Source organism: Aphis gossypii, chromosome 2 (assembly GCF_020184175.1).
Source record: "Aphis gossypii isolate Hap1 chromosome 2, ASM2018417v2, whole genome shotgun sequence".
Lineage (NCBI taxonomy): Eukaryota > Metazoa > Arthropoda > Insecta > Hemiptera > Aphididae > Aphis > Aphis gossypii.
Window position 1 is genome coordinate 17,471,302 of NC_065531.1, and position 9,322 is coordinate 17,480,623.

Sequence of the window (9,322 nt, forward strand, 5' to 3'; positions counted from 1 at the left end):
GAAATAACAAATTAATTTATGGAAGTTACATATTTTGAATAGTGACGTATCCAGATTTTTTTTGGAAAAAATAAATAGTGTATATAGCCGTAGCCGCAGCTGGTTACTAATACATAAAGCTGTAATACTTATGCCCATTATTTGTATTTAATATTTGTATATCAAATTAAAAAATACAATTCTATGAATACGTTGTTTCAATTTTTTTTTTCTTTTTATGAAAATCAAATTATAATTTAACAAAGTAATTAATAATACATTAACGATAATAACACGTTAAAAAAAAAAAAAACACGAAAAACATTAATAATAAAATATTACGTATATATTGTAATCTATCCGAGAAAATAGAAATCTATTAATTTGTCACGTTTCATTATTGGTAATTTATTAAAAAGTTTAAAAAAATTAATAGGTAAATAACGAATTGGAATAAAAGTTAATATATAGCGGGGTCAGACATATTATTATAACGTGCGAGCAATGTATACACGCGCTACAGTATTATTATTATTATTATTCGAACGGAATGCCGGCGCGTTAAAATCTCCCAGCGCAAAAACACGTCTCTAGTGTACGTTTAAGTGTATATAATACTGAAATCACACACACACACACACACGAGTGCGCTTGAACACACACACAAACACAAATAACACATTAAAGATAATATAATATTAAATTATATATATATATATGAGCACACGGCACACACGTCCGCGGCATTCGGACGGGTATGCAGATGACTATCCGGCGATAAGCTTACTTGCGGACCGGTGCTCGGCCGACCCCATCGTCGAAGGCATTCATAATAACTGATAATATAACATTATACTATATTATAATATGTACGCGTATCCTGAATACCTACGACCTAAATTTTTTAACGCACATTATATTATGCCAATAATAATAATAATAATTGTGACCGGTTCTCGTCAGCAGCCTGATATAATATAAGACGAGGAAACGACTCGGCTGCGTTGAAAATCATCATTACTATATTATATATAATATATTATAGCATATTAGTATACGTTATTACGGTTAAATTATTATGATACTATAATATTATTATTATGTTTAGATGCGTGTTAAAAAATCACTTATTGTACCCCTGCTCAGTGCTCACGTATATATTTTTTTACAGGCTGTTGTTTGATAATATATGCATATTATTGTATATTTTATGAAGTATGTATTACGATCATTGTTATTGTTATCGTATATGTATATTACATTATTACATAGCCAATAATCAATTTATAATATTGGTAACTTACGCAGATATCATAAATTCTATAATATACGTGTATTGAATTAAATTTGTCTGCGTAATCATAGTTTAGTGTTACGACAGTTATACGTCAATCTGGTTTTCGTACCGATCAAAAATCATTCCGATAATAATAATTTCTATAATGGAATGACGCATATAATAATATATTCGCGTATATTCCATTACATACATTTATATATATATATATTGTTATATTGGATATATTTATTAAATAATAATATTATACTACTGCATGAAAAAACATTTTTTTTATCGTGTCATATCTACAACGTTTTATTTGACATTTGTGTTTATATATTATAATATATAGGCATATATATATATTAAGTCGTAGATATTGTATATTAACTATTAGATTTGTGCACTTCATTGTTCACGTATGATTTTCAAAACATATTATTTAATTATGCCGTGTGAATGCATTATATTACCGTTTTTCAACCTTAATACTTAAGCAGGTTAGCTCATTAATCTACATCTAAATATTATGATTTATGTATAGGTACTCTAATAAGTTTGTACTATCATTTATACATTATAATACATAATCGCTATTTGCTATGAATCTTTACCGCAGGTGACAGTGCCAACATAAATTATTTTAATACATTGTTTTGCATCTGTAACTGATTCTACTGATAAATTATTACATCTTTTATATTTTATAAGCAGAATAACGATTTTTAAACGAGTTATTTATAAAAAAAACCTATATAACTGCCATGATAATTAAAGAGGTGCACTTTGATATTTTTACACGGCGAAGATGGAAAAAATTAAATGTCAAATTTTAACGTACTTGAGGGTGTGTGTGTGTGTAACTACTTTGATAAAAAAATTTTAAAAAAGAATTACTTTAGTTTAAAATTACTAATTATACTGAATATATTATATTATATTATATGCAACTATTATAAGATAATGCTTGTATATATACCATAAATATTATCAATGTAAAAATTTGTGAAAATAACGAATATTATAAACTATAGTAACTACATATTTTTTAAAACCCAAAACGGATCAGAGACACCTGTTCCTTATTTCTTTAATATATTTTTCTTTTTACGTCTTTTTAAGGGATAAGGGCTTTTATAAGCATTCCTCAAATAGGATTGAATATTCACAAGGACATCGTTCTATATTATACTTAAAAAAGAAAAATGTGAAAATTAAAATATTTACTAAAAAATGGCTGGATGAACCATTTTTTAAAATTTAATCATATATGTTCAATGAAGGAATGGTTTGCAAATTTTGAAAATTCACATGCATTATTCGATGTACAGCAAACTTATTATTAGGAAAAAAACTCCGATAATGTTAATTTTTAAATATTTGTTTTATATTTTCACAATATTAGAATTATATACATATACCTAACTATGTAAGTAAAATTTATACTTATTTTTATTTATATCACATTGTCCGAATTTTTAGACTTTAGTCTTTAATGATCTTAAGTTAATTTTAATGAGAAAATAGCTTTACGAGCCATGGATATACATTTCTATATAACTACTATTAAAGACTTTTAATTTTTTTTTCTCTTTATTATTATAGAGTCCGGCGAAACCATTAGAAGAAAAATTTTACGATAAATAATACTAATAAGATAAATAAAAACAATAAAACATATTATTATAATAACGTATCATAAATAATGTGTAGTCGAAAATAATCGTTGCGAAACAAGATTTTAAAACCCAGTGAAATTAATCACAAAAAATAATTGGTATGTAAGCAACTATACCCAATGATTTATTGTATTTTCAGTATCGTTTAAAACCTCCAATTTGAATTTAAGCGACTGGTTTTTTTCCAACCTCTGTACATAAAATTACGTCTTGTATATTCCGGTATACGGACAGCTAACGGTAATGTCAACAATTTTTGCGCTATGCACACGCAACACCAAGGCGGTCGACGAAAAAAAAAGCGGATATCGCGTGTATTATAATAATATTTAGGTCATATTATAATGAACACCGAGCGCGCCTTAAGATCTCGAGTGACAGTATTTAAAGAATAACACGACCTAGACACTGTTTTCGTTGAAGTCTCCAACAGTAATAAGACGTGTACGCATTTCGAAGGTCACCGACGACTGACGAGGAAGATGTATATGATATATAATATGATCTAGTTGAGTTCAGACATAGGATCATCGTAATATTATTATCAATATTGTAGTCACTTCTGTCGCGTGTGAATATTGAATACTTATAAATACGCAAAAAACATATTATATTGAATATTCTATACGTATGCATTATTAATGTTATACATACTATACAAGCAAAACAAAATATACATTGTGTACATGTGCGACGTAAAAACCGCGTTTTCATCTCGCGGACCGGAAATGAACGAAAGCAAGTGGCGGTTCATGTACACACACACAATATATATTTATATAATATATATTTATTGATATGGCTATATATATTATGTATTAATGTATTATACATTCATTTAGTTGATTTAATCTAGGTGTACCATAAATCTGTGATACTTTGATCATCTGATTTCTAAATGTTAATAAATAAAAAATTACTGCGATACAAAACACAAAATTACGTCGTGATGGATCATAGAAGTACCTCATAAATGGTATAAATTTAAAAATATATTTTTTGAATCACAATAATTTATAGAGGCGAGTGTAGCGCAGGTTATTAAATTGACCACATCGTATATACACAGGTATATAATACGTATGTGCGGCCGAGAGTAATCACAGACAAGAGATCACCAAATCTTCAGCGCTATATAATAGTCACGCTGATGATGCTGCTACAACGGTCGGCTAATCGACACTGTCGTTTTTACGGTCCATTTGGGTCTCCGTATCCGTCAACAAACGGTCGTATAATAATACTATACAGTATAATATACACATATAGAATAATATATAATATAAAATATATACGGATATCTACGTTTATATTGACGGTAGTCCATTATCAACTAATACAGGAGTTATGAATGTTATGATATTTTTATAAGAACACAATATATATATATTTCCTCTGTTAGATTGCTGTATGATTGTTATGATGTGTTGTATAAATGTGGTAGCAGTTTGTTTACATAGCGCATGTCATGGCGATCTATACAATATATATGCATTATACACCATAATTACGATATAATAAGGCCTAGGTTTACAACACCATCGAATATTATTATTATATATTGTACATTCTCAGGCACTAACTGTAATCAAGATAAAATTAATACCTCGAATCACTATGAAAATCGAATTGGCAAAACTCATATAGTAGTCGTTGTCGATATTATTAAGTATTATTATTATTATGTATCGTCGTATTCAAAAGTGAAATATACATTACTCCGGGCGAAAGTTCTCTCCACATTATTGATATTAATTAACGTGACTAAGGTGTTTAAAATATTTATTTTTTTATCATTTATATTGTAATAAATTGCGTTTAAAAGAAAAATTACATACCTTGAACTCATTAAAAAATTGTATGTTCAAATGTTTCAAATTGATCATCTCTATTCCACTTAATAATGTAGTTATGAATAATCATCATTTAATAAGCTTAAATTATTTATTCTATCAATGTGATGACAGATATCTGATATTAATTAAGGGCCATTTTTATGAAAGTTTGAGATGAACAAAAATTTAAAATATTTGTTTTAAATATACTCGAATACTAATTCAGAGTATTTAAAAAGTAGTCATAAAATCAAATATCAATATTAACTATTGGAGTTTTATAATAATGAGATTATTTAAAAAGTAAAAACACTGATTTATATGGGACAAGCTTACAAGTACATTATTTACAATAGATTTACTAAATGTCAATACTATACAAATACTAGTATAAAATAACTTTATCTGTGCCAAAGCGTTTTTATTAAATTTCTTAAACATTTTTAATAAATAAATAAAAATAAAGCGCCAGTTTTTTATATATATACATATTCCGTATATTATATGAATATTTGGTAAGGCTATTCATACTATCACTTTAAGCTTGTTACATAAAAAAAAAAAAACACTTTTATGGATAAATACATTACGGGTAAATTGTGTTTGTGTGGCGTCCTTATACTTATAAATTATATGATGATCATCGTTTATTATATTTTATAAATTACAATGATTTTAATTTCATCCTGGTCACTTATGGTGATTTATGATTAAAAAAAATGAATTACCTATATTTTTTATTTATTCAGAATAAATAAAAATTCTTATAAATACTATCATATTTTATTTTATGTTTTATTAATTCATTAACACTCTAGCTTTTTACGAAAATGTTTTATCTACATTTATACATTTAGTATATATTATGTATAAAATAATTTTTGTACATTGTATAAATATGTACCTATAAATATAATATCATGTAAATTATGACAGCTGTTATTTATACCTTACAGAACATATAATAAACATATAATAACTTGACATATTATATTATGGAAATTTCTAATGACTTTTACTGCTTAAAATTGCTTGTATTTAATTTCAAGTAGTATATTATATTCCTATCTAAACTCTTAAGTATCTAGACGTACACTTGTTAAACTTAACTATTATATTTTATGTAAATGTCTTTTAAATTTTACAGTTATTATTTTAATGTTTTTTAATAAATAATATATGTTATTTATGAATATATAATAATTATTAATATATAACAAATTAATTTAAACGCTTCGATCCATTAACATTGTTATTATACGAGTATGCTGTTTTAATTTCATTTTTATTTGCAATAAAAATCAACAAAACCATTTATTTAATTTTTTAGTAAAAATATATAATTAATATTCTAATTCTTTTTTTTAGAAACGATAGATTTATAAGAATTATTGTATACTGTAAATAATCAAATTTGACTTATAAGTATTTTGATAGTATTATTTCAACGTACTAAATTATAAGAAAAATATAACAATAATTAAAATCAATATAATAGTTCAATAGTTGTTTTATCAATACCCATATATCTATGAAAAATAACACGATAGATCAAGGTTAAAAATGTTCATCAAATCTTACAAAGACTTCCTAAATTAATTTTTTTTAACAATGACATAACGCTATCTTTGAAAACTCTCCAAATGTATTATATCGGTAAGCATATATATATGGAAATTCATAAATCTTAATGTATAGTTAAGAAATTTTAAGTTATGTAATTTAACAATACAATTAAAAGTCTCATAGTATAATTTTTAAACAAAAAATGAAAGTAAAATTACTGAACGTTATTTAAATTGTTGTTATATATATATATATTATATTCATTAGTTTAATTGCAGTAAGAAAGAAGAATTGTAATAGTAGCTTAGTATATTGTTAAAACTCATAAATATATATTCAGTAATAATTTGATCGTAGTATCTACATTTTATCAAAAATAATTTTAAATCATTGGAAAATTATAGTTCCTAACACATTAGTATAATATTGTATTTAAACATTTTACACGTAGTTAAACAAACAAATTTAATTAATGTTGATATTTTATGATAAATAAATATATTTTAGTATTAACATTTATCTAATAATATAATTAAAATACCAAATAAATAAATAACATCAACTACAAAATTAGGGAGACTTTGAAAGATATTTCTGGTTGTTTAAAAATAGAACATGTGAGCTTAATTTTCAAACTTAGATAAAAAAAATAATAAAAAAATTGTCCAAAAAAGCATTGAACTTGAAATTATTATTATTTATGTAGTTTGTTTTACATAGAAGGCTTTTTAATTCTAATAACATTATATTGTTTATTAGTGTTAAAATCCAAAATGTTAAGTCAAAATAAAATAGAACATAATAATTGTAAGTATAGAATATAGATACGTATTTATTTTTACAAAACATTCTTCGTAAGTGCAAGAAAAATATAATATTTTTACGTAAAACAACAATTTATTGTTTGTATACTGACCTCAAGAATGAGTATATCTCGTCCTATTGTGCGTCCAATTTCAATCGTATCGTAATGTAAGGGATGATATCCACCACTCAGTATAAAATTATGGTTATTGGATCGTTTTTCCGTAGTTACAACGATAATGACGATGCGCTGTCAAACAACAGCCACCGGCTGGTTGGTTTTAAAACACGAAAAATAATGATAGTTAATAAAAAAAAAAATTGTTCACGTGATACGAACGACTGCAGCCCGGCGAGATTTCGGATACGTTTTCGCGCACGTGTACGACTCTGGCAGACGTACCGAACAAACTGACCGCCGATACACAGCGCGGGCCCGGCTAGCGTTCACACACGACGAGTAACGGGTTTTTTCTTCCACCATCACATGTAGGGACTTCAACGCCTATCATAAAACGACCGACACACGTATTAATAATAAAAATAATAATGATAATAATGTCATTAATTTAATAGGTATGTAGTACCTAGAGCTATTTATAGTGTTTTAAACGAGGACTTATCTACGGTAATGCTCAATATTTGCTTATTGTTTCGTCAAAGCACTTACGCATACCCCCGTTCATGTGGCGCAAAAGTCGGGTTGATCTTTATCCTCGATATAAAAAGAAACAAACTCGATCTTGGACTTCGTTTTGGTCTTGGCAATAAAGACAGAAAGGTTATGTGTATGTCTGGACTCCGGAGTCTGCAGGAATATGGTCCATTCCTGCACTCTGGAGAATTATACTACTTAATTTTATTTTTATTCTGTGTTCGTTTGTTATAAGATCGATCTATCCTATGCTGGTTCGATTACATCGTTATTCGTTATCCTTCCCCTAGGATACAAACCAAATCCGAAGAGCTCTCTGTAAAAAATAAATATGTATTGCTAAAATGTTATCACTCCATTTTTTTATTTGCGGTATCTTAAATTGCGATAAAACATAACGTTTCTTAATCGATATAAGTACTCTTCTTCGTTAAACATATTTTAATAACCTTTGTAATCCATGTCACTGAACTTGACATTATGCTAAGATATTGCATAGATATCAATGTTGTTTACATTTCATAAGTACGTACCTATATACGCAGGATGAAAAAAATCACCCTATAACAAAACTTGTTTGGCGTGGCAACAATATTCATTATACATATATACATATACATCAGAGGCGTTAACCGGTTGAAAGAATTCATAAATGAGTATGAGTGGTAGGTCGTAACGTCAGATCCGAGACCAGAGAAGAGGTCATAATAATATATGTTGATCCTATATATTAAGCGGTCATTCGACGAGGGCTAAGGCCTGTGGGCTGTAGCTTATAGGAAACAACTTGAACAGTTAATATTATGTACGTATGCATATAAATATTATAAATACAACGCGATGGACGACACACCAAGTTATTTTATATGTGTACCTACTTAATACTTAATATACATATTAGTATAATATTACATACATATTATTATTATTATAGATGTAGCATCATCGAAACAGGTTATTAATACGATTTTTTTTTTAAGTGTAATCCATTACCCCAAAATGAATAGTTTTTCATTATTTTATTTTTTATTTTTTACTGTTGGTTTATCCCAACTATTAAGATGTGTATGGCATTTAATAATATGTATATATATGTAACAAAACATTATGTTGAAATAGTTGAAATGAAAAAAAATAATCGATCATTTTACCTATGCAAGTTAAAAAAAAAAAATCACATTAGTTAAAAATTTCTAATAATTAATATAATATGTCATTAAAATATTTGCTTTATGTTTATATGATCACAATATATTTTTAAGGTAATTAAATATTTATTGAAGTGTTAATACAATAAAATATATGGTAATAATTTTTTATCATTTACTAATACTAAACGTTTTTTATTGAACTTTAAGATTAATTTAAACTGTTGAGTGATTTAAATCAAATTGAAGGATAAATGACAAATGTTATAAGATTGCACGTGATTTAATATACTATAACTATTAAAAGTGATGAGAGTAACTGAATTACAATCGAATATTAATTAAGAATAAAAAATTTTTTATTATTATTATTCAAA

The 9,322-nt window shown here is 26.3% G+C and overlaps 1 protein-coding gene across 1 annotated transcript in view; it reads right to left on the reverse strand.

The window, feature by feature from the left end:
- LOC114127402 (patched domain-containing protein 3) overlaps positions 1 to 7,566 on the reverse strand; it is a 31,505-nt gene extending 23,939 nt beyond the window's left edge. The window contains exon 1 of the mRNA XM_027991627.2: positions 7,255 to 7,566. The gene's annotated coding sequence lies outside the window, so the exon portion shown is untranslated. The remainder of the gene's footprint in view (positions 1 to 7,254) is intronic.
- Positions 7,567 to 9,322: the final 1,756 nt, after the last annotated feature.